At 39.2% G+C, this 25,888-nt stretch overlaps 1 long non-coding RNA gene across 1 annotated transcript in view; it reads right to left on the bottom strand.

Moving 5' to 3' along the window:
* Positions 1-258: 258 nt before the first annotated feature.
* The window catches only part of LOC122462455, a 43,026-nt gene continuing 17,396 nt past the window's right edge, over positions 259-25,888 (bottom strand). The window contains exons 2-3 of the long non-coding RNA XR_006284991.1: positions 24,348-24,383; positions 259-5,074 (exon numbers count right to left, since the gene is read on the bottom strand). This is a non-coding gene — a long non-coding RNA (uncharacterized LOC122462455). The remainder of the gene's footprint in view (positions 5,075-24,347; positions 24,384-25,888) is intronic.

Here is a 25,888-nt window from a genome sequence, read left to right on the forward strand (position 1 = left end):
CAATAGGAACCTTTCAATTGACTTCAATCGGTTTTGAATCAGGCCCAAAGTGAAAGGACAGTCAGCCCAATGGTCTATCTTCATTCCATTTGAATCAACCGAATGTATTAGGTTGCACCTGACATATCCAGCAGTATATCAAATTCGTTCTGCATGGATATAAAGTATCAGGAACATGAAGCAGCAAAATGAATAAAACACTACCTAGCTGGTATTTATTTTTTAGATATAGATTCTACAAAAGTTGCTGAATCTCTGTGCTTTTGTAAAAATATATATACAGATATGTCTTCTGCTGTTCAAGCTTGCTTTGTTTTCACTGTTTCTGTAGCTGTCTTGCAGTGAAGATATACACGTAAACAATGTTCAGTTTTTCTAAATAAATCAAAGCACACAATTTTCTTGTACAGTCTAATAACATTAAATATGTCAGAAACCCAGCAACAAACACATGGATATAAAGAGATGTGCAAGAAATATTTGATAATTGAAGTAAATAACAAGTTGTACATAAAAACATCTTTAGCTTACAAAGATATGTTCTGGGATCTGAAATGCTTAAGGTATTTGAAAACAAACATGTTGTTAAAAGCATTTACTCAACTCATTACTGCAGTAGCCAAATATTTCTGTTTTGTTATTTCAGAGGGAAAAAGCCCTATCTTCTATTGGATACATTATCCAAAGCTACATAATGGTTCATTTTTATTTTAAAGGGGAATCTTCTTTTAAAAAAGAAATAGTGCTCATGGCTGTTAGCATTTCTCCACATATTCGAAGAAGTGTTCAAGGTGAACAAACTCTTCCTTCTATTGGTGGACATGGAACACTATATTAGACATTCTATGGGCCCATTCTCCTAGGACATGCTCAGAAGAGCCTGTACTCTTCTACAGAGCCTTTTATCAGAGATCAGACAATGCTTTACAAGCAATAACAACACCAGTAGTCTTGTGAAATAGGAATTATCCCCATTTTACAGCTTGGGGAAATTGAGGCACAGTGGGTTTATATGATTTTCCCCAGTCTTACAGTAAGTCAGTGACAGAGCCAGTTTTAGAACCCGGGTACCTTGACTTCCTACCCAAACAATGCAACCCCTGTAATGTAGAGTGAGTTTACGTGATTTGCCTTAGTCTTACAGTAAGGCCATGTCCACACATGAGACCTTACAGTGGCACAGCTGTACTGATGCAGCTGCACCGCTGTACGATCTCCTGTGTAGCTGCTTTAAGATGATGGGAGAGAGCTCTCCTGCCAGCATAATTAAAACACCCCCAATGAGCGGCCATAGCTAGGTCAGCAGGAGAGCATCTCCTGCTGACATAGCGCTGAATCCATCGGCCCTTCTGTCGGTGTAACTTATGTCACTCGGGGTGTGTTTTTTCATACCCTTGAGAGACATAAGTTATACCGACAAAAATATAGACATAGTCTAAGACAGTGACAGAGCCAGTTTTAGAACCCATATACCATGACTCCCTCTCCAGGGAATGCAACCCCTCTAATGTAGAGCTGCTGTTTCAAAGTGCAAAGCCAGTTCCTGCTGCAAATCATAAAGATCAAGAGATTCTGGAGAAGTATTTAACTTCCATGGAGAACTACGCTGTAGGAAATAGCTTTCCTTATCTAATAGCAAAGATAAATTGGCTCCTTGGCTGGACAGTGAAGCAATTTAAAGTCTGAACCCCAGCATGCCTTGCAGGCACACTGGAACTGATTCTGCACTGTGTTACATTTAGTGTAGTCATTTACACCTGTGCAAAGTGAGTGTAAGTGGGCATACCATGCTACCACAGGTCCCACAGGCCCCTCTTAGGGAATTGGGCTATTCCACTAAGAAAAGAGGGGACAGAAACTGGGCTGAAAAGGTGCATTGGGACCACGGCTCAAGTAGCTTCCTTGGTGTGGATCTGGGGTTGCTATACAGCTTGGGGTGGAAAATTCTGCCACCTTCCACATCTGCCCAGTTCAATTGCTCATCTATGTCTGGGGCTGAGGATTTGGCCTTAATGCATAAGCTGGGTAACTTGGTCTAAGAGTCCCATTTCATTAATCTGTCAAGAGAAGGCTAAATGGCTTTTACACAATTTCAGTAGTTTATACTGAGTAGCATGGCATAAATAGATTAAAAGGGTATTGCATTATTGAAGAGCTGATTTATTTTAACCATAAAAATACTTTCTTCATGAAATAACCATGGAAGTCTCTTATCATGATTCTTTAGATTCCCTCATCATCACTAAGGGCTTTAAATGTAATCGGATTCTATGTTGTTATTTCCGTCCATGTTACATCTATTTCCCTCTTATTTTTATATATATACATATATGTGTGTGTGTGTGTGAGTATATATGTGTGTGTGTGTGTGTGTTTGAGTGTATATATAATACACACACACACACACACACACACACAAATATATCAGCACATTAGCAATAAATAAAGCTTCTGAGCAATTAACTCCAAGGTCAAGAACAGGTTTGGTATATGCTAGCATTACAGCATGATGATTTAAGGTAGCCATAAACAATGAATATGATTAAAACCAATTACCATTTAGTTCTGTTTTGTGTTTTTAGTGATGTTGTCCTCTAATTTGATTAAATGTTTTAAATCAAAAAACTTGAGTAAGATTGATTTTCACAATTTGTTTTTGTCTTGTAGTTAATGATCATTTTCAATCTTCTTCTTTTTTGTGGGACATAGCTAATTGAGTAAAAATGCCTTAAATATTGAATATCAGTATTTTTTAAACTCTGATCAAATATATGTTTGTTTATCATTATTAATAATCCATTATACCTAGCTGTGAAAATCCAAACAGATAGAAACAGATGCCACGCCTACAGTTTTGAGAACATACAAACACCTGGCCAAATGGTAAATAACCCCCCCTGTACTTTGAATTTCTAAATGAGAAAGGACCCTAGTCCTTGTCAGTTCTCATCTTCGCATCTTTTACACAAATTGAACTTTATCCTTCTCTGACATTGGCTCTGAAACCATGTAACTTCATTGACTTACTCCTGATTTATATCAGTCTAAGTGAGAGGAGAATCAGGTACATTGCTAATGTCAGCATTTTGCTCACCCAGTGTGGACAATGGTGCAATAAAGTGTCTCTTCTCCAATTTGGCTCAAACTCCACCATTATTCAGAGAGTTGTCATCCCTCTTCATAGTCTAGTCTAGTTTATATCGATTCTGACTAAGCACAGAAGAAATGTAATGCAGCCTGAGATGTTCATAACATTCCAGATAGCTGAATATAGCGTTAGCAATGTTTGATTGCAAAATGGATCACAAGATTTTCTGGTTTAAATTGTGGGCTGTACAATGCTCTTGCTCTATACCCAGTATTTCCAATAATACCACATGTGGACTGAATATATATCCCTCTGAGTGTATAACTCAACCTCCCTGAGCAATGAAGAGCCTGGCAATGGCATACAGACTGGTTTGGGCAAAGACAAAAAACAGCATGAACTTCACCCAAATTTGAAATGGATCCCAAGCCTCATTCAGATTTTAAAATCTGCTGGCTGACTATGGCCTTCAAATCTTGTCTCACGCACCAACAGAAGTTGGTCCAATAAAAGAGATTACCTCACCCACTTCGTCTCTTCAAATCTTAACAAGTTCAGAGGTGTCAGTTGGAATTTGGGATTGTGGGATACATAAAACATTCAGGAAGACTTGGGAAAGTGCAGTTGGAATACAGCAGCTGAACATTGGTAGGTGGAAGACATAGATCTCTGAGGTGGGAATCCTGGCCCCACTGAAGCTGATGTCAAAACTTTCACTGACTTCAGTGGGTCCAGGATCCCCTGGACTCCACTATCTTTTCAGGTCCCTCCATCTACGCACTTGGTCCAGCTGCTGGCCTTGTGGACCAAAAGGAGGATGCCTGGACTCTATATCTCCACTGGAGCTGCAGGTTTTCACACTGCATTGTTCCTCTCCACCTGCATTCATGCAGCAGGGAAACATATGGGCCTCTGTTATTTACTTTGTTTTGAATAAGAGCGACATTAAAATTCAAAAATTCCAAACAATACCCCTTTGATGTGTCCAGCATTGCATGTGAGCTGCTGCTATACCAGCATAAATCTCAGTCAGATGTAATTTTCTCACTGGTAACACCTTCAAGCACCAGCCCCTCATTAACTGCACTAAAAAGCTTTAGCATCTCCTTTTCACATTGCAAACTACAAGGCAAATATCTTTTGCTGACAGCAAAAATCAATTCATTTTAATGTCGCCTTAATTGATTTTAGCTCATTAGGAGCGCTTTTGCCCTAATTTGATAAGGAAGTGTGAAAGTATTTTTCTCAACAGCAGGTTTGTTATTTGCTGAGATATTAGGGGAGTGTTAATTAGACACAGTTCTTCTGTCATGTTGATGGTTTTTAAGAGTATTCACTGTACAGAATGAATAGAATGTGAGACTGTGCCTGGTTCTTGGTGTGGTTTGTCAAATTAAGTTAATTGCCGTGGTGGAAGGGGAGTGTGGCATTTCTGGATGTGAGCAGCAGATAGCAGTAACCCCCCTTTTCCTTTGGTGCTACAAATTTCTTAAATCTGAGGGATAGTTTCTTCGTCTCTCCAGGCATAATCAGGAGAGGAGGGAAGGAGGGCAGTGTACATTTTATTTTGGATTAGTTAGATGTGTGTCTGGCCACATAAATTACTAGATATGCCACAACATACAAGGAATCTAAAATTCCACCACTGAGTCAAGCCTCCTGTGAAACCATAATAAAATCTAATTTTTCAGGGCATATGCTTACCATGCATGAACCAGGAAGCATTTTTTTCTCCTGCTTTATTTCCCAATGGACGAGGAGGATTGCAGTAGTTTTCACTTTCCTCTGAAGTACTGACAGAGCCAGGATACCATATTTGATGGAGAAATGGTTTGAGCTGGCGTGGCAAATTCTATGTTCTTAGATCCAAAGAGATTGTCAAAGGACAGTTTTCATTTTCCATTGAAAGTGTTTCATTGACTCTTGCTGACAGTTCTACAGAGTGGCATTTCCCCCACTCTTCTGAGAACCTCCCAATCAGTAGGGCTGTACAGAGCAAGAAAAGGAGGAGAAGTCAGTCTATGAGCTGGTTTTGTTAGCTCGTTTGTTTTTATTTTGAGCTATGTGCTTAAGGCCAAGTAGTGGAGCACAGTCAAGGGCTGTGGGACAGAATCCTTAACTCCAATTAACTCAGAAATCTGCACAAGGTCGCAGCCTCTACTCCAGGCTTGGGAGAAGAGTGGTGATTAAGGCCCTCTGAATCTCCCTAATGTGGGGTTTGACCATGTCTGTCCCACCATATTATTAATACCCTATTCCACATTCCAGTGCAGCGAGTCACTGCAGAGCTCTGTTCTGCGGTGGATGGGGGTTTCAGCTTTGTATGTATTCTCCACTGCTTGGAACAATTTGAAATATTTCACCCCTGCTGTACCTGAGGTCTTGTGCACTTGCTTAAGGAGTCATACGTTTTCAATGTGTATCTGTGAGCAGAATACAGCTCTGTTAGCATAAATTTTAAGTAACAGTTTGGTTAGTCCCATCAGCAGATGGAAAAGCTTGTGTTTATTCTCTATCTTCAGAACCAAAGATATACTCTATATGCACATGTCTGTGTAAATTTCATAAAGCCATATGAAGGAGGGGATGAGTAGTTTAGTTAGTCACAAACACACCACACACATAAACAGCTTGAAAACTTCTCCTGAACACAAATGAAATTTTTGCAACTGGTGTGGGATTGCACAGTTTTCAAGATATGACACAAATTAATGGTGAGGCCTGGAATACAGATTGTTCACAGATGGTAATGAAGGCAGGAGGAGTACTGGGACACAAATTAGTCAAGATGAGGGCAAGAAGAAAAAGAATGCTGCAGTATCAAAAACCTAAATAAAAGTTGATTTAATTTGAGACTAGTAGAGATGGCAGATTAGAATCTTGTCTCACTTCAACCAACTTCACACTGGCCTACCTCTGTGAAGTTAGTCCTGATTTACACCATTGTTAACTGAGAGCATGATTATTTCTTTAGACTTCCTCTATAAAGGTTACAGTAGATGTTTCTCATGGTAATTCTTTTCTTTTAAAATATGTAGTGTGACAGGGTCAGGCCAGATGGCTACAGGAGAGTAATAGAAGGAAGATATATTAGCCCCAGGTTAAGTAGGTCCCTTTTTCCTGAGTAAGGTAACAGGGAAGGTTCCAGAACAATCAGGAACCTTCTGGAGACAATTAAGACAGACAGGCTGATTAGAACACCTGCAGCCAATCAAGAAGCTGCTAGAATCAATTAAGGCAGGCTAATCAGGGCACGTAGGTTTAAAAAGGAGCTCACTTCAGTTTGTGGTGTGTGTGAGGAGCTGAGAGCAGGAGGCGCTGGGAGCTGAGAGTGAGAACACGGACTGTTGGAGGACTGAGGAGTACAAGCATTATCAGACACCAGGAGGAAGGTCCTATGGTGAGGATAAAGAAGGTGTTGGGAGGAGGCCATGGGGAAGTAGCCCAGGGAATTGTAGCAGCCGCAGAGCTGTTCCAGGAGGCACTCTAGACAGCTGCATTCCACAGGGTCCTGGGCTCGAACCCAGAGTAGAGGGCGGGGTTGGGTTCCCCCCAAACCTCCCAACTCCTGGTCAGACACAGGAGGAGTTGACCTGGACTGTGGGTTCACGAAAACGGCCAAACTGAGGGCTGCCGTGAAGCTGCAAGTCGAGCAAATCCGCCAATAAGTGCAAGACCCACCAAGGTAGAGGAGGAACTTTGTCACAGTAGCTAAGATAAGACTGTCTATAACAATAATGCGTTATATGGGTTTCTGAAGAAAAAATATTTATGGAACAAATTCGTACAGGTTGTTATTAAATATTTATTCTGAGTGGGTCCTGAATCCAATTCTTCCTTTGTAAGTTGTCATTTTCTTCAGTTCATAATGAGCACATTCTGTACTTAGACACAAAGCCAAAGAGAAACATGATGACATCCATCATTCCGTCACTCACTGTAAAGTACCTTGTACTAAAACTCTTGATTGATTCATGCTGGACTATAAATACAACTTTTACTAATATGTTGGAGCCAACTCAGAATGACAGCTTTGTGCACTGACCCGAAACATCTCTTTTAACATGCTTATTTGTTCTTCTTTTCAAATAGTTTTATAACCACAAATAGAGAAGGACCCAAGCCACAAAATTCAGATCTGAATTCAGATCCAAATCCAAACTTACACATAGTTCACATGTGTTCATATTTGATTTTCTGGCTCTCCCTATTACAAAGGTAGACCCCCAATCACAAAATCAAAATATTTTCCTACTGTTATGGTAGTCTGTAGAATCAGGTATTCTGGTGTGGGCCCAGCACTTTCGCATTGTGACAGTGATTTAGCTACTAAACACAGGCAACAAAGTGGAAAGAAATGTGCACAATATTTTTTTGTTTAAATAGAATTTATTTTATCTGGCTTTTCAATTTAGGAACATCTCTTAGAAGAACAGAGCTACTAAAAGTAATGTCCTCCACACACAATATGCTATAAGCTCATTACAGATCAGCCATACAAATACTCAGTGAAATTTTTCATTTAACAGATAGGACAATATATCTGATAAAGAAAATATAAGATGCACACTCAGGAGACATATTACACAAGGTGACAGTTCTACATTTACAAATGTATTATTTTTAGTTTCAAATAAGACAAATGGTATTATAGATTCATAGATTCAAAGGCCAGAAGAGAATATGATCATCTAGTCTGACCTCCTGTATTACACAGAACTTCCACAAAATAATTCCTAGGGTGTATCTTTTGAAAACAAAACATCTGATCTTGATTTAAAACTTGTCAGTGATGGAGAATCCACCATGACCCTTGGCAAATTGTTCGAATGGTTAATTAACTTCACTGTTTAAAATGTATGCCTTATTTCCAGTCTGAATTTGTCGAGCTTCAACTTCCAGCTAATGGATTGTATTACACTTTTGTCTGCTAGATTGAAGAGCTCATTATTAAATATTTGTTCCCTGTGTAGATACTTATAGACTATAGTCACCTTTAACGTTCTCTTTGTTTAGCTCAATAGATTGAGCTCTTTGAGTCTATCACTATAAGGCATGTTTTATAATCATTAAATCATTTAATCATTCTTGTGCCCGTTCTCTGAATCCTCTCCAATTTACCAACCTTCCATTTGAATTGTGGGCACCAGAACTGGACACAGTAGTCCAACAGTGATCACACCAGTGCCATATATAGAGGTAAAATAACCTCTCTCCTCCTACTTGAGATTCCCTTGTTTATGCATCCCAGGATCACATAAGTTTGTTTGGCCACAGCATCTCATGTTGAATGATTATCCACCAGGACCCTCAAATCTTTTTCATAGTCTCTGCTTCCCCCTGCATCCTGTAAGTATGGCCTACATTTTTTGTTCCTTGATATATACATTTCCATTTAGCCATATTTAAGTGTGTATTGTTTCCTTTTGCCCAGTTTACAAAGTGATCCAGATCACCCTGAATCAGTGACCTGTCCTCTTCATTACTTATCATTCCTCAATTTTTGTATCATTTTCAAACTTTATCAGTGATGGTTCAAGGTTTTCTTCCAGGTCATTGACAAAAATATTAAATAGTGTAGGGCCGAGTACCAGTCCCTTCAGGACCCCTCTAGGAGCACACCCACTCAACAATGATTCCCTGTTTACAATTACATTTTGAGGTCTATCATTTAGCCAGTTTTTAATCTATTAATGTATGTCATGTTAAGTTTATAACATTTTAGTTTTTTAATCAAATGTCATCATACAGTACTAAGTCAAAACCCTTACAGAAGGCTAAGTATATTACATCAACACCATTACCTTTGTCATCCAAACTTGTACTCTTATTTTAAAAAAAGATATCAAATTAGGTTGACAGAATCTATTTACCATAAATAAGTGTGTTGATTTGTATGAATTATATTACCTTCCTTTAATTCTTTTTTAATTGAGTCCTGTATCAGCCACCTCATTATCTGGCCCAGGCTCAATGTCAGGCTGAGAGGCTTATAACTACCTGGATCATCCCATTTTCCCTTTTAAAAATAGGCCCAACATTAGCTTTCTTCCCGTCTGCTGGAACTTCCCTAGTGCTCCAAGACTTATTGAAAAATCAGCATTAACACTACAGCAAGCTCCTCAGCCAGCTCTCTAATGCAAGTTATCTGGACCTGCTGATTTTAAAATGTCCACTTTAGTAGCTTCAGTTTAACATCCTCCAGAGGTACTAGTGGAATGGAAAGAGTGTCATCACCGTATGATGACACTATGTCATCTGTTTTTCCTCAGATACAGAACAAAATACTTATTGAACACTTCTGCTTTTTCTGCATTATTAATAATTCTACCATCTCCATCTAGTAATGGACCAATAGGATTATTTTTGTGTCTAATATATTTTAAAACACTCCTTCTTATTGTCCTTAACTCTTCTGGCCATAGATTTCTCGTTATGTCTCTTAGTTTCCCTTATCAATTTTCTACAATTCCTAACTTCTGATTTATATTCATTACTATCAACTTGTCCTTTCTTCCATTTGTTATATATGTACTTTTTAATGGATATCTTCACTTCTCCTCTAAGTCAGGTCATTTTTTTTAACCAGTACAGTCTTCTTCCTGGATTGTGCGATTGGAGCTTTTGGGGGCATCTAGTAAAGTGTTCTTAAATGATTTCAAATTATCATTCAAATTTTTCTGATTGCATTCTTCTGTTCAGCTGATTTAGCTCATAATTGTTTTTAGCTTTGTGAAATTGGCCCCATTAAATACCAAGTTTATATATTACTGGTCTGGACTTTATTCTGCTTGCACATTATAGATGTGATCAAGTCATGATCACATGTACCTAAGCTACCATTAATTAACTTTTATTTCTGAATTGTGCAATAATAAAATAAAATAAAATAATTATAATTAATAACATTCCTATCTTTAAACTTGAATACTTAATGAAATTATCAGACCTTTCCAGCATCTTTTTCTTATTGCTTTCCTGCCTCTGGTAACTTGACCCAAAACCTTACCCTAGCATCACAAGAGTGTTTGGTAAAATGTGAGTTCACAGAAAGCAGTGCTGGATTATTCCCCATGGTATATACTCTAGTGTTCTGTTTAATCTAATTTTAAATCTCAGTAAATGGGTCTTCCACCCTTTGTTCAATATATCAGATCCTTGCTATTATTAGTAGAGGGTACATACTTTTGCACCCACTTGTTACTGTGTTCTCCTTCTTTGACTTCCTTTACTGTTCAGGGTATACTGTATTTGACAGAGAAAATGATAGCTATATTTCATGAGTATTGTTATTAGCTTGATTAACTGAAGTAACTGCTGGAAGGAGATTTATGCTAATTTTGTCAATCACTCTATGTGAAAGCTAGTATTAGAGAAAAAAAGTTTTTCCTAGAATCTCCACTTCTAGGCTTTCCACTGAGCTGGGTAAACTGATGGAGCTTTATAAATAACAGGGCAATTATTTCTATTACTCACTTAGGCAGTGGGAAGGAGGTTAAGAAGCATACATAGACAAGTAGTGAATTCCCTTGCAAAAAGAGAGACTACCTATGATTCATAGTGGTTGTGGGGAACAGAGTTGCTTTAGTGGAGTGTGCCTGATAGATTCAAGATCATTCTTTTAAAATCCACTCCCGGAATGTAAAAGTGAAAAAACAAAACTTTAAATAGCATAGGTGTGGGCTATCGCATGCATTCAGATGGAGCTGAATTTTCTCAGTCTTGCTTTACACCAGACTATTAAAATGACGGCTTCTTAGCTGAATATCCATCTTAATTATCCTCTCATTCTATTTCAGATACCTTTATAATAAAATAAAATTGAAAAATATGTTTGCTTTCAGAAATAACTAATAACATCTCCACCTTAAACAGTATGAGACAAGCTAAAAGTCACCCTTAAAAGCAAAAGATTATAACATGGCTTGCACATGCAGAGTCAGAATCAGCACACACTAAAACACAATCATAATTAGGAGAGACAAGTTGGGGTAAAGATGTGAGTACTGTGGAAGGAGTTTTCCTAGTATGTGTGTTTACCTGTTGATCAAACTGCATTGCTACCGATCCAAAAATATTGCTCCTAATTTGGATCATGTTAATCTCCTTAAAAAAACTGATTACAATTATTTTAATAATCCCAGAACAGATTTAGTTATAAAAGCAAATATGTTAGACACTTTTTGGCTTAATTTCATGAGTTTAACACTTCATGCTGATAATATGTTAGACTTCTTCTACCGGCAGATTATATAGAGAGGAATCAAATGGAGGATGCCTGATTCTGATGATCTCACACCAGTTTTACATCTGCATAACTCCTTTGACATCCAGTGGAGTGACTCCTGATTCTCACTGGTGCAAGTGAGATCATCATGCATCCTTTTATCGTTTGTATGTGAAGTACCAGTGTAACTAAGGGCAGGTCTATACTATGGGGCTCAGTCGACCTAAGTTACGCAACTCCAGCTACGTGAATAACGTAGCTGGAGTCGACACAGTTTAGATCAACCTTTTGCTGTGTCTACACCGGGCTGGGTTGACGGGAGAAACTCTCCTGTCAACTTACCTTATGCTTCTTGTTCTGGTGGAATACCGGAGTTGACGGAGAATGATCAGCGAACAATTGAGCGGGTCTTCACCCACTAAATTGACCCCGCTGGATCGATTGCTGCATGTCTATCCCCCAGTAAGTGGAGACAAGCCCTTAGTGTAACACATTATTCTGTTGAAGTGTCAAGTCCATATATTAAAAAGGATGTTGCATTACATAAAATGTATCTAAAAATACCATCTGCAGTAAAACAACTTGACTTCAGTGTCTTTCTTCACTTGTTTTAATATAGCTATCTGCCTGCCCTACCCATAGGAAACACAAGCAGATAGGAGATTTTTAGAGCCACCCATATTTAGGAATGGAGAACAGTATATGGTAGAAACACCATCAAACAGAAGGGAGAGGCACCCACTGACAGGGTCAAACTGAGTCTCCCACCCAAAGGGTACTAGCTATGATTGTACAGATGGGGCAGGTCTTCACCAGCACTTACTGCATGGCTAGCTGGGGTGTAAATCTACAGCACTCCAACATGCTGTGCACTAACCTACTGATACACACTAAAAGTTCTCTAGTGTGCTTTGACCTTTTGAGAGTGAGTGTAGCAGGCTCGCTCTCCAGCGCAAACCTCCTGGTTCTTATCTGTGGTCATCTCAACAGTTTGTATGAAACAAAACACATTTTTCAACGTTTCTCATGTGCAATTCCAACCTGTTTTGTTTTTTTTTCAGCTCCTTTCTTGAGTGGACATCATGGCAGCACACCAATAGGCTTGATTCTTCAGGCACACATCGCTCCAGAAGTGTGCGTAAACACCATATACATTAGAAAATCCCTTTTGAAAGAGCAAATGCTCCATAAGAGATAGAGCTTCACATGTTTATTATCCTGTCAAGGGTTTTAAGATACTGATGTGTGCCCAATTTTCCTCAAATGAAAGCATACACATGGCTTTTTAGAATGTAAATTTCTTCTAATTCTACAGCGGCAATCTAAAGGAAAGAAAAGCCTGCAGCTGTCCTTGTCCCACTTTTCCACTCCTGAATATTTGTTCCAGGCAAGGCCAGAGAATATTTCTATCCACTTATTGATCTGTGTAAATCTTATTAAGAGGTTCAGCAGATTCAGTCATGCCTTAAAAATATGTTTGTATATTTCCCTTGGTGGCTTTTGCCTCTTTCTTCCAGTTTCTTGATTAAGTTTTAATCTAAAAATAAACCAGGCTTAAAAACCTACCATGTAATTTTTTACAGTGATGCTTGAATTACAGTGCAGTGAAAGCCTGGGTTAAATATGGTCACCCAAGATAATGCCATCTGTGAAATCGGGGGGATGAATTTTTTAACCCTAAAAGTGAATTTAACTTGTAGACTGTCAACCCTGGAGGCTGAAACCCTCTTTTTTCTGCAGAACAGGCATCACATGGGCAGTGCTTCACATTTCTTTATGCTGCACCACCAGTATGCAACAGGTTGCTGTTAGGGGTAAGAGGATCACTCACACTTTAGGCTTGTTCATTGTTTGTCCTCTGGCTGAGTCTATCAATAAACATGGCAATTAGTGACAGTTGTGATGCTTGTTCTTGCACTGTGGAGACTTAGGGCCAGATCTTCAGCCTTGCTCTGGCCCTGTTGTGCTACTCCAGTGGAAAGCTGGCACAACCAGTCACCTCGGGATTCTCCCAGCAGCGGGGGACCCCTAAGCAGCCCAGGCGCACTATGGCTGGTTTCTACATCACCTTCATATCCTCCAGCACAAGGGATATTTTGGCAGATGGCCAGATGGACGGGGGTGTGGTTGGAGTGCTGCTGTGCTTTGATGATTCTTGATTTGTGTATCAACTCTCCTGGTGCCATAGCAACCCTGAGGCTGCTGTAAGCTACATCAGGGATGGGGTAGAACCAGACCTAAGATCAGGGAGCTCTAAATAGCTTCTTGCAGCAGCTTTCCAGTTTATCTGTGCCCAGGGTTTAAATCATCTTGAGATCTTTTCAACATCAGGTCATTGCACACAGGATATCAAAGAGCCATCAAGTAATAATGAGTCAGATTTGAGCAGGTGGCAGAAGCTGATGATGAACTATTCAAAATGTTAAGAGTGCATTTTACACCTTAGGATGTACATACATAAAGGGACACATGAACACTGATTTTCATTGTGTCTGATTGAAGCCCACAACTGTAGAAAATATCATTATTCAGGAAAAACTGCCCCCTATTGAAATGTCACACAAGTAGAGAACAGTTCTCACATATCACTCACCTGGACTGGTATAATGATAGAATCAAAAGTTATTATTTATTGAATGCCAAGAGTGTACATAATGGTGTACAAACATAGGTGTCAAAGGGCTAGATTCTCTGCTGCACTATCCACCCGTTGTGACTGGTGGGAGGGGAGGTTTCAGAAAGGAGCTGTTTGCTGCTGCCTTATTCTACCGATGGTTCTATGCTGGCCATGGCCTCAGTATACTTCAGAGCAGGCTCAGTGCTACTAAGCACACTGGCTTTTTTTGCCCCCCAGGAGCTATTTAGTCAATGGAGAATAGCTGGAAGGCAGAAGCTGAGGATTGCAGAGTGAGCAACTTAAGAGTCAGATTTCTCAGTTTTGCACCAGCTATGCCAGTTCAACATGAGATGTGGAGATTCACTATCTTTCCTGCCCCGTTTTGTTGCCATGGTGGCATAAAGGGACCAGATCATCAAAGAAGGATGTCCTTGTGGTTTAGATCATAAGAATGGAAGTCAATATTTTGTCAGCCCAGCCAAGAACTTCCTCTATGTCCTGAGGAAGTCATTTAATCTTTCTTTGTACTTATCTCCTTTTTAGAATCTGAAAAAAACTGTAGGAACCAGTTGTACTTCCCAACTTCTCAAACTGTATGAATGTAGTAGCTATCCTTTTCTGTGGGTTAACAATATATAAAATATTTGTGAAGTGCTTTGAGATCCTTGTATAGAAGACACTTTACAAGTCAAGGTTTTATATTATTTACATAATGTTCCTCTCCATGCACAGTATAGTGTAACAGGAAAATTCTCCATCTATATATAAATATGAAGATACTAGTAACAACAAATGTAGCATTGGGGGCAAAATTCAGCTAATTTTACTTCTTACTGTAGATGGCAAAGACTTTCACATGTGGTTATGGCGATGGCCACACAATGACAAGGCTGATCCTCAAACTGCATAAGGTTTCTCCCTTCACTGACTTAGGAACTACAAGCAGACATTAAACCCTTCCTATATGGCTCAGGGAATTAATAATAGGTTGTAGACTCCCCCTTTATCCTACTAATTCAAATCCAGCCTAGGTCAGCCGTGACAGAAAGTTGTTAAATCAGATGGCTGTTCAGGGGCACTAATTAGTGTCTTTGTTCACAGACTTGCACAGAGGCCCAGGACTGAATGACTGTGAAAGCTAAACTATCCTCTTTTATTTACCTTATAGGTGGTCATTATATGTCAGGGTTGTAAAGGCTGAGGTACACTGGCTTCCAGTTGCATGAGGAAGAATACATTGCTAGTCTATGTAATATGTCTGTTCTGTGGCTAGAAACAGTACTTCAGTCTTTAGTGCTTTTGATCCAATGGCTTTTACTAGCACCAAATTCACTCTGAGAAAAAAAAAATATTCTAATTTCTTCAGTTTCCGGCATTCAAAAAAATAAAGTCTTAACATTTTAAATCCTACTTCACTCCATGTAAAGTCAATGGTTGCCTGGCCTCTTTCCAAACATTCTACTTTTTTGTTACAATTTCAGCCAAATAAGCCATCAAAGAAAGGTTCTTCATTTCCTGATCCTAAAATATATTTTTATCTTGATGGTTACACCTAGTAGTTGTAACACTAAATCATTCTGACTAGGAATCTCCACAATAGAATGAACATCATTTTGAGTCTCTGACTAAATGTGGAACAATAATTGATATGTTCCTTTTCCGCTCCTTCTTGTCTTCTCTTTAGTGCTTTGAACAAAGCTCTAGGGGCCAGATTCTCAGCTGATATAAATCAGCATAGCTATTGTTTTTCTGCATCAGCTGAGGTTCTTGCCTTCCTTCTGAAAGGAAGATAGTTTCTATTGTATTGCAGCTGAGAAAGATCCTCTCATTTCAAAGCAGCACTCAGCAGACACATACTGGTACTTCTGGGACAACAGCATGAAGAAAAAAAACAATAAATATGATAAATGATCAGACAATCTTAATGAAGAGATCCTCCCAAACTCCACTGAACCATTGCTGACACCGGTCACCATAATTGGTATGTCAGACTGTATAATCAGGACTGGGAAAGCTGAATATATGAAAACCTTTCTGTTCTCATCTGTACTGAAGCAGCACAGAACCACTGCAATTGGAAATAAAGGAGAGCTAAAATTTCTCAGATTAAGATGTAGGAACAAAGGGCCAGATATTAAAAGGTATTTCAATGTCTATGGATGCATTAAAATGGGAGTTAGACACTGAGATGCTTTTGAAAATCACACTAGGCACTTATACGCATCTTTCAGGTGCCTCAGTACCTTTAAAAATCTGGTCCAACATGCCTAAATAATAATTGGTTTTACATTAATTAAATATCTAACTAAAGAATTTACAGGCCATCAATCACCTAAAATAGATAGTTTTCAGATCACGGCAGGCCATCTGTGTCTAGTATGTGAAAGAAAGTCCTTCACTTTGCAATTCAAATTTTCTACATAGTTATACAATACAATCTATAGAATATATTTTTGTATACACAGGGACACTGGACCATAGTTCTTGAAATGCTAAAATCATCCCCTTCCATCTGGTAAACGGGTTATACTATTGCCTGGCTGTGTACCATTCTTAGCTGTACCCAAAGAAGCTCTTTCCTAGGTACATGAAGAGGACTGTCTGGATATGATCTGTAAGTGTAAAACTGCCATTCGTAAAATCAATACTCATATAAGGCAGTTCCATCATTGCATTTGAGAGGCCTGATTGAGCATTAGGTACTGAGCTTTGAGCATATCTTATTCATGCAGGACTCATTCATTTGTTGCAGCACGTGGTAAACACCAGGAGGAAAGTATTGCAACCAAATTAAACCCATTATGACAGCAGACTAAACTTACATCCTAGGCCACCTGCCATCAGGCCTGGGGATCTGAAAAGCCAAATATATATTCCTGCTTTAAAGACTTTTTCTACGAAAGAACAGCAGAGAATAAAACTATTAGAAGATTACTCCCATTCAGCTCTACAGTATACTAGAAGTGTTTGCCTAGCTTTCAGAACCTCATGCCCCAAAGGAAAAATATAATAATAATAATAATTAATAATGTATTAATTTGTATTACTGCAGCTCTTGGAAGTCCTGATCAGGATCAGAGGCCCAACTGATAGGTGCTGTACAGACGTAGTGCCTGATTCACCACCACTGTGTGAGTCTAGTTTTGTGATTTCTGTGTATGTCAGTTACAGTGGCATAAAACTAGAACAATACAGTGGTGAATCAATCTCACAGTGTAAAAGACAGCCCCTTCTCTGAAGAATTTACAGTCTAATTTACCAAGACTCTTCATAACATTGGACTTTTCCCGTATCGTTGCCTGAAATATTCAAGGTCTGCTGGTGTATCTTCATTGAAGTCAATGGAGCGACGCTACTTTACACCAACTGAGCCTCTGGGTCAAAAAATGTGCCTGATCTTACTTACACTGAGGTAGTACCAGTGACTTAGAGAAGTTACTCTTGGTTTATACCAGTGTAACTCAAAGGAGAATAAGACCAAGTGAACATGAAGTCTTCTACTCAGGAAGAGGAAACACAACTCAGATAATACAAATAATAAGGGAGGCTAGTAACCAATGAACTACATGCCTTACAGTATCCAAGTTTCATTTAATTGTATCTCATAATCCTATTTTTACATCACCAAATATTAAGTAATTGGCACAGGGAAGGTATGGAACTGAGAATATTGGCAGTGAGGGATTGAATGGATACCATCCTGTGGATTCCACAGGAATTCTCTCTGGAGAAGTTTCCACAAGCTGGCAGAGTTTAAGAACTATTATAACTCCTGAAGCACTGTCTGAAAGTGAAGACTGAATAAACTGAGATGCCGCATTTGCTTGTAAAATTAAATTTTGAGAGATTAAGCTTCCAGTCCTGTGCACCACTGATACGATTTGCAATCCCAAGCACCAGAGTAAGCAGTGCAGTTTTAGATCTTAATACTATCAGACACATAGTTACTTCCATGGGTGCCTGCCAGCCAAGTGAAGCAGAAAACAAGAAGAGACACCTCGAACAGCCTTGAAAGCTAACCTGGCACATGATGTAGGATCAATAATCAGAATTGGCAGAGTGCTTTTTTGAAAGTGACAGCAGTAGCAACCGAGTCAATTTTTAATCAGTCAGCATCACTTTGGTATGCAAGAGAGTATTACAGTGAAAAGATAATCATTGTATGTTATTTTATGCATGATGTTGATTTCTGTGTGCACTGTTCCTTTACCAATGAATACATGACAAATAGGACACAGTGAATATGTATTGTTTAGCAGCATAACTGATCATTTGCTACCTCAGGCAATCAAATTTCTGTGAATTTTTAACTTGAATACAACAACAAATGACAAATTTAGAACAGGTTAAAACACATACAGGAGTGAAACGCTTCCTATTTTTAGTGTTGTTTTTTCTGATGGTGGGAAGGTAGGAGAGTGGGTAAGAGCAAGACTATCTGAAACTGGAAAAATGGGGACATTCTCAGCTAGAAAATTCATTTAGCTCCCATTGACTTTAGTTTAGCTATGCTGATTTACACCAGTTAGGAATCTGACCCATGGAGTATGGAGGAATGTGTAAACTCAGTGTACCAATTCCATGTTGCCAATTCTTATTCAATAAGAATATTAAAGAATCTGTAGTTGGGAGATAATTCTGGGTCTGTGGGTGAGAAAAAATCCTGTCATGTTTTCTGCATTTAATTTGTATTTCAGAGAGTGTTTAACTCTGTCACCAACTATCAAGGTGTTCAGAAGGAAGATTTGCTTCTGTGGAAGTGGTGGAATCTGAATGTGTGACTAAAGCTTTGGAAACTCATTTTCCAATGAACCAACTACCCTGATACACTGCTACAACTGGGAATGCATTTAATCAGACAACAGTGGTCTAATTAGTTAGCACTATGCAGCCTCTCTTTCTCTCTCTCCATGACTCTGGGCATGGTATTTCCTAATAAGGATAAAACAACCATTATTATTTGCATGAGCTATAGAACATGCTTTAAAATTATTAATTGGTAAAATGTAAAGCTAATTCCAGGTTACTTGAATATTTTCCCCACAAAAACCTTATTGTCATGGTGCCCATCAGGACTAGAGATGGTCTGTTATTAATCTCAATAACTAAAACAAATCTGGAGAACTGCTTAGGGGACATGCTTGCTTTTTCACAAAAAGGTGAAATGTGCTCGGCTTTTGAATGTAGATGGTCAATTTAACTAAAGACTGAAGGGATAAAAAACCCCACATACAAACTACGGAGGTTTGGTTACGAGCCCTGTTTGTTTGTTTGATCACAACATGGCCTCCAATACAGCTGGTGAAAAATTGTGACAACTGTTTAATGTGGGCTTAAAACTGCAAGCACCATTAACTGCCTCCATCCATACCTGAACTCATTTAGAAGCCTAATTGCTTGATTTGAACATTGCAGGCACATTTGTGCTTATATATTATTATAATTGCTGCTCTGCACCAACTGTGTTGAAAATTGCAGCTACAGAATTTAAATTAATTCATTCAGTCTCTCATATCTCACTCATACCACTAGTCCAACTTAGGCCTGGCTCACCTCCCCCTTAAAAATTCCATTGAGACAGATGCATGGTTGCAATGTTTGGAATGTTAGTTCCTTTTGCAGATCAAGTCTGCTGGATCCTGTGTCTGTAGTAATTTGAATTGCCTGCTGGCTCACTCAGCAACACCATTTTAATGCTTTTTTTAGGCTCCTTCTTCTGTGCAGGTCTAATCAGGGCACTCAGGCATGTGATGAAGAGCCAGTCACTCACGCAAACAGTTCACAGCACCTCTCAGACCATGTCAGCGTATAAAAAAAGCTGGAGTATTTAAAAATATAGACTTACAATTTTGTTACAATACATAAGTAGGAAATTGACTCTCTCTGGTATTTCTGAACTGGTTAATATGCAAGGGTTTTAGAGTAAGGGAAAAATCAATCACCATAGTTCAGGCCTTGGATCTTCTGCAGCACTTACATGTTTCTTATGTCATGGACTCTCAGACACAGAACTAGAACTCATAATGTTCAGTGCACTATTCCCTTTGGCTACTTTGCTTTGGATGAATCCAGAGCAAGAAATTACTTGTCTGGAGGAGATGGCACACACTGACCCAAATACACATTAGCACAAGGGCAAGGGATTTCAGATGCACCTTCAAGGGAAATGTATACAAACTAGATGTCTGGCCACTGCTAGAGAGTATTTTCAAGTTCTGAGTCATGCCTCATTATGCTAACAACCATCTGTGTTAATGACTGAGAGTCTGAAACAGCTAGGAGATAAATGGTCTGCCTTTTCTGCTCTTACCTTTGACTATGTCTCTCATGTCTCTCATGCCCACCAAGATACATTGCATTTACCATGCAGCACCACATACCTGTTATTAATAGGGTTATAGTCTATTCACTGGTTCTCAGGAAAAGTGCAAACTGGTTATATAAGTTCAGCTAAAGTCAGCCTCAATTTGTCAGTATCTGCCACAGTCGTCCTTTCACAAGAGCCATTTTTTTAAAGAATTCTTTAATCACAAAACAAAACATACTTTTGTGAAAATTTTTCATTTTGGTCTGAAAAGTATTTTCCATTGACAGAAAAATTTCTATTATATACAGTATCATCTTCTCCATCTCAGCTGATATTTTCTAAGATCCTCAGTGAAATAGCTGATTCTGTTTGATGGCCTATGTGTAATATATTTGGTGGTGCAATCCAATTCCCATGGACCCATGTCCACATGATGATAAGATTGATATTCACTGACTTCTTTATGACAGTCAATTTAGAGGCAGTTCCTTTATGGCAGGAAGTAGTATGCGGGAGGATTGTACTACTATATAGGACCACAGAGCTTGCCATGCAGCATCAGATCAGTGGTCCATCTAATCCAGTATCCTGCCTCCAGCAGTGCATGGGACCAGATGCTTTCCAGGAAAAAGCAAAAAAACCAACAACCCTACCCTCCAGAGAAATTTCTTCTTAATCCTCAATAATTATAGGTTGGTTTATGCTCTGAAGCATGAGGTTTTACATCCCTTCCAAACTCTTATTTATTTGTTTGTTTTGTTTATTTTAATATTTACTGTCCATTCAATGGATATTTTTCTTCCATATCAGTGCCAGTGTTACTAAAAATCCTGCTAAATAGAACCAGTAAAAAAAAACAAACCACAAAAAAGTCTTCCTACGCGGGGGGGGGGGGGGACAACAGGGGAGGGTGCATAATGTGGCCTAGTGGATAGAATGCAGGACTAAGACTCAGGAGTCCTGCATTCTATTCCCAGCGCTGCCTCTGGCTCTGTAAGGTGACACTGGGCAAATCACATGGCCCTCTCTGTGCCTCAGTTTCTCCTTCTGTAAAATGGGGATCATGATACAGACCTCACTTTGAGAGCTACTGATGAACAGTGCTATATAAGAACTAGGAATTGTTATGCATTCATTTATTTATTTTTCTTTTAAACATTTCAGAATTTGACATTTTTTGAGTAGGTCTGCAACCAGCCTCCTGGCCTGAATGATATCTTGTGGCCACACATTTCACAGGCTGATTAAGAACTGTGTGAAAAAGTGTTTTCTTTTAACCATTCAGAATAGCCACCTTTCAACATCATTGGAAGGCCCTGGGTTCCTGTATTATGAGAAAGGGTGAACAGCAGTTCTTTCTCTACCTTCTCTATATCGTTCTTTATTTCATATACAGTACTTTCATACTCTCCATTTTCTACCTGTTCTGTGAATAAAAGACAGGACTTCATTTTATGGGCTGTCAGTCAGGCACCTATAAATATGAAAACAGTATCCATAGTGGATCCATAACTGGGGACTGTGATGAGATAATTAGTTTGTCTGGAAACACAAGGCAGCCTCTGCTACAAAGTTCATTAGTTCTTGTTTACTATACAATAGCTCTTGATCTCAGTTCATTCAGTGAAGGAAGAAAAGGGATACTAAACACCTTAGTAGTGTTTGTTTATGTCACTGGTAAGGGTTGAAAGACTTCACTGATGTAACTCAGCATCCCAGCTTAGAAGCTATATTGCTAGCAGTCTAACACTAGCGCTCTGAAACCTAATACAGGGTAGTTCACCCAAATGAGTCGCAGTCTGTGGGGAGCTGTACTTTTAAGAGGCTCTGGTGAAAGCAGGATCTAAGTGATCACTCAACAGACACAATCCATCAATGGGTGGAAGCTAGAGATTATTATTTTATTATTTGAGGGCTTGTCTACACTTACATTTTATAGCACTCTAACTTGCTGGCTCAGGGGAGTGAAAAATCACCCCCCTGAGCGCAGCAAGTCTGAGCGCTTTAAAGCGCTAGCGTGGACAGGCTCCGAGAGCTGGCGTGCGACCACACTCGCACTTCGAAGTGCTGCCGCGGGGGCGTTCCCACAACTTCCCACTTTGAAGTTTCCAGTGTAGCCATGCCCTGGGTGTGCTCTGCATTGAACAGGACACAGAAGTCACAATTCCTGTCCCAAGCAGCCTACAAACTTAATAGAGGAACAGCACCCACTCCACTGGGAGGAAGGCTCTACCTGAGTGAGGTTTGGGGGTTTGCTTTTTGTATATAATGAGTGAGCAAGAGTATTTTTAACAGATATGGTTAGTGCTTCTTAGCTTCATGGAAGGAGTGAGATTGGAAGAGGCATTTGAAAGAATATGGGGTGTGTAGCTACTGTGCAGGAGTAGTGCGATAATTCTAGGCATGGGGAGGCAGAATGGAGTGAGTCATCGAGACAAGAAAGAGAAAATGACATGAAAGAGGATGCCAGTGATGAGGTTGGGGGAAATGGGAAGAAATGCAAGCAGAAATGTGGGGAGGTTCGGGACAGTGCAGAGCTTTGAATCAAGGACAGGAATCCTGAACTTGATACAGAAGGCAAGAGGGGCAAGTGAAGTACACATTGTTCCAAACTGCAAAAATCAGATCTAGAACGGGATTCTAAATACGGCAGAGTTCGTTTGCTGTTAGGGCCCAGGGCTTTGGGTTTGTCTCATTGTAGGCAAGCAGAAAATATGGATCCGGGTTCAGAATCTGGGTGCGGGTGGGCAGATCACACTTGACATAGTGCTGGCAGAGGGGCCAGTGCTGGAATAGAAATGAAGCCACTCATTCACTCCGATTCTAGGTAAGGGTTGGGGTGGATTGGTGGAGCACTGTGAGAAACCTGGTTTGCTGCTGCTTGTGCTGTTCTCATGTTCTAGATAAACAGAGGGTTTCAGCTCCCAGGGATGAATGAGTTCAACACAAGGGTTAATAATAACAAGGAATAAGTACATAGTTCTACATTACAAATGTCATCTAAGGGTCTCAAAGAGCTCTAATAAATAGGATTTTTTTTCATTTCCATTTCACAGGGAAACTGAGGAAAACAGGTGTTAAGTGAGTCTCCCAGGGTCACATAGCAAGTAAATGGAAGAGCCGGAAATAAAAATCAGGGCCAGATCCTGAGTGGGTGTAATTCAGGTTAGCACCATTTACTCCAATGCTGTAACACCCATTTACAGCAGCTGGAAGGATCTGGGCTCACTTTCTTGCCCATTCCACTGGGCAAATGCATGCAAAACATCACTTCAAACAACACAGACAAACACCACTGTCAGACAGGAGGTGTGGTGTCTGGGCAGCCAGCAGCAATGGAGGGGTTAAATGTGAGAACACACAGTATTAAATGTTTCTGAAGTAATAACCTCCTCTGCCCCCAGCCATCTGAAAAAGGTGCCTTTTCACTGCATAATATTTAAATATTGCAAGCATAAATAATGCGAAAAGTATGGGATGGAGTATTGTTCACAAGGCCTTGCTGTATTCTCCCTTCCTTTCTGTTTGGAGAGCAATGACAGGACACAGGTGGCAAGCTGCTGAGGATATTTTCCAGAAGCTATATGTCTCAGTCCCTTTTTGGCACCGACCTTAGACATTGGCTCTGTCACATGATGAGCGGCTGATGAGCTGTCTGGGTTGCCTTGCCTTCCCTAGACACCATTTTCTTTCCGGTTGCATTTGAGTACAGAAATGTATTGTGTCAACATGAGGAATGTGAACCTTTAACAAAGGAATTCCGATAAGGTTTACCTCTTTGCTGTGGAATAAAAAACTACTTTAAAATGCTGGATGCCACGGCAGAAAGTTTTAAATGGTAGTAGTTGAAAATGTCCGATAGATGCAGGGGTTGAAGATATTTTTGATTAATTCATTCTATATGATTCAGATATTTAACAGAAAAGTTCAGTCATTGCCTGTTAAAATTCCGGAGAGGTGTGACATATATTTAGTTGAGGCGAAGGTCTGAATTCTACTCTATAAAATTGCTTGATGCCAGCTAAGTTTTTTTATTCCTTCAAAAATGGGACACTTTTATTTTATAGATGATTGTACTAGGTAAAGAGGTAAAAGGAAATTGACTTACCTACATTTTTAAGCTTCTGTGTATCCAAACTGCAATCTGCATTATCAGGAAAAAAATTAGTGTTGTTTCCAGAGATTTAGATGTATAACTTATATTAGCAGTAAAATGAGGTGAGCAAATAATATCTCATGTACTCTTTGCAATGTCTTTCCTTATTCCTGTATTTTATAACTAAATACTATAATCCTGCAGCCTGTGAAATTATTGCTTCTTTTTTTCTTTGAGCTACTATATAGTTAGGAGTGTGCGTGTCCTTGAGCCAGGTAGTTTTATATTAATCATAAAAAAAAGACAACTGGTCAACAAATAAAAAGGTCCTGAATAAAATTATATTGGTATATTCAATATGCAACCCACATTAGGTTAACATTTCAATTTCTATCTAATCATTTTTCTGACATGAAGAGCACTGTTTAGGACCCCAATCTTGCAGGGTACTTAAGTATGTGCTTACCTTTAAGCATATGAATAATCCCATTGAAGTCAATCGGTCTACTCATATGCTTACATCTATGCAAGTGCTTAAATGCTTTGCTGGATCAGGGGCTAAGTATGTTTAAAACTACCCCAAGCATATTTGCTGTTAACCCTTAAAAAGATTCAAAACAAATTCCCCTCCACAGTGTCCAATTCCTGTTCAACCAATTCTTCAGACAGGCACACTGCACCAGTAGGTGCTCAAAGACTACAGTGCTGAAGGCCATATACACGGTAGATGGTGCTTCTCCTAGTTGCCTTTTGTCTACTGTGGTAATCTTGAAAAATAAACAAATAAATAAAATCATTTGTAGAACTGTCATAATTTCTCCTTTTGTCATAATTGGGATTTCACAGTCATTGAGTTTTCTGCTTCACATTATATTTCTGAGTTTAATCAGAAACTAACACAAAGGAAGTGGAAATAGGACACAGGTTGAAATGAATATGGAATGGAACCCTATTCTAGGATGTTTTTCCTGTGGGGATGATACTGTTTGTAGCTAGTCTTCTTTCCTTCCTTTCTAATAGTAGTAGGATATTTTTGTAAAATAGGACAAGACACTTCTGCTTGTGAAAACTGCTGTCATGTGATGTGGGTTCTGCAAGTATCACTGGTAAAAAGATGAAATATTTTTGTGCTGATAACAATGACACAGCTCTAGTACTCACAGGGGCAGAAGGGTGCTTTTGACCTTCCTCCCTGTATTATAAAGTGACACATTTTAAATAAAAATACACTAGCACTCTGAAACCTAACATACGGTAGTTCACCCAAATGAGTAGCAGTCTGTGGGTAACTGTACCTTTAAGAGGCTCTGGTGAGAGCAGGATCTAAGTGATAATAATATTTAAATATTGCAAGCATAAATAATGAGAAAATACTGACCATGAACTCTGTCACATATACTGGCTGATTCTGATGGCATCAAAATAACTTGCATGGAGTGTGCATTAGACATAGGTGAACTGGTATGGAAAATTTCAAAATCCCCACCCTTGTGTGCTCCTCCCATTTAATGATTCAGGCTTGAACTAAACCTTATTTTAAGATTCTGTGGATA

The sequence above is a fragment of the Chelonia mydas genome, chromosome 11 (assembly GCF_015237465.2).
Source record: "Chelonia mydas isolate rCheMyd1 chromosome 11, rCheMyd1.pri.v2, whole genome shotgun sequence".
Lineage (NCBI taxonomy): Eukaryota > Metazoa > Chordata > Testudines > Cheloniidae > Chelonia > Chelonia mydas.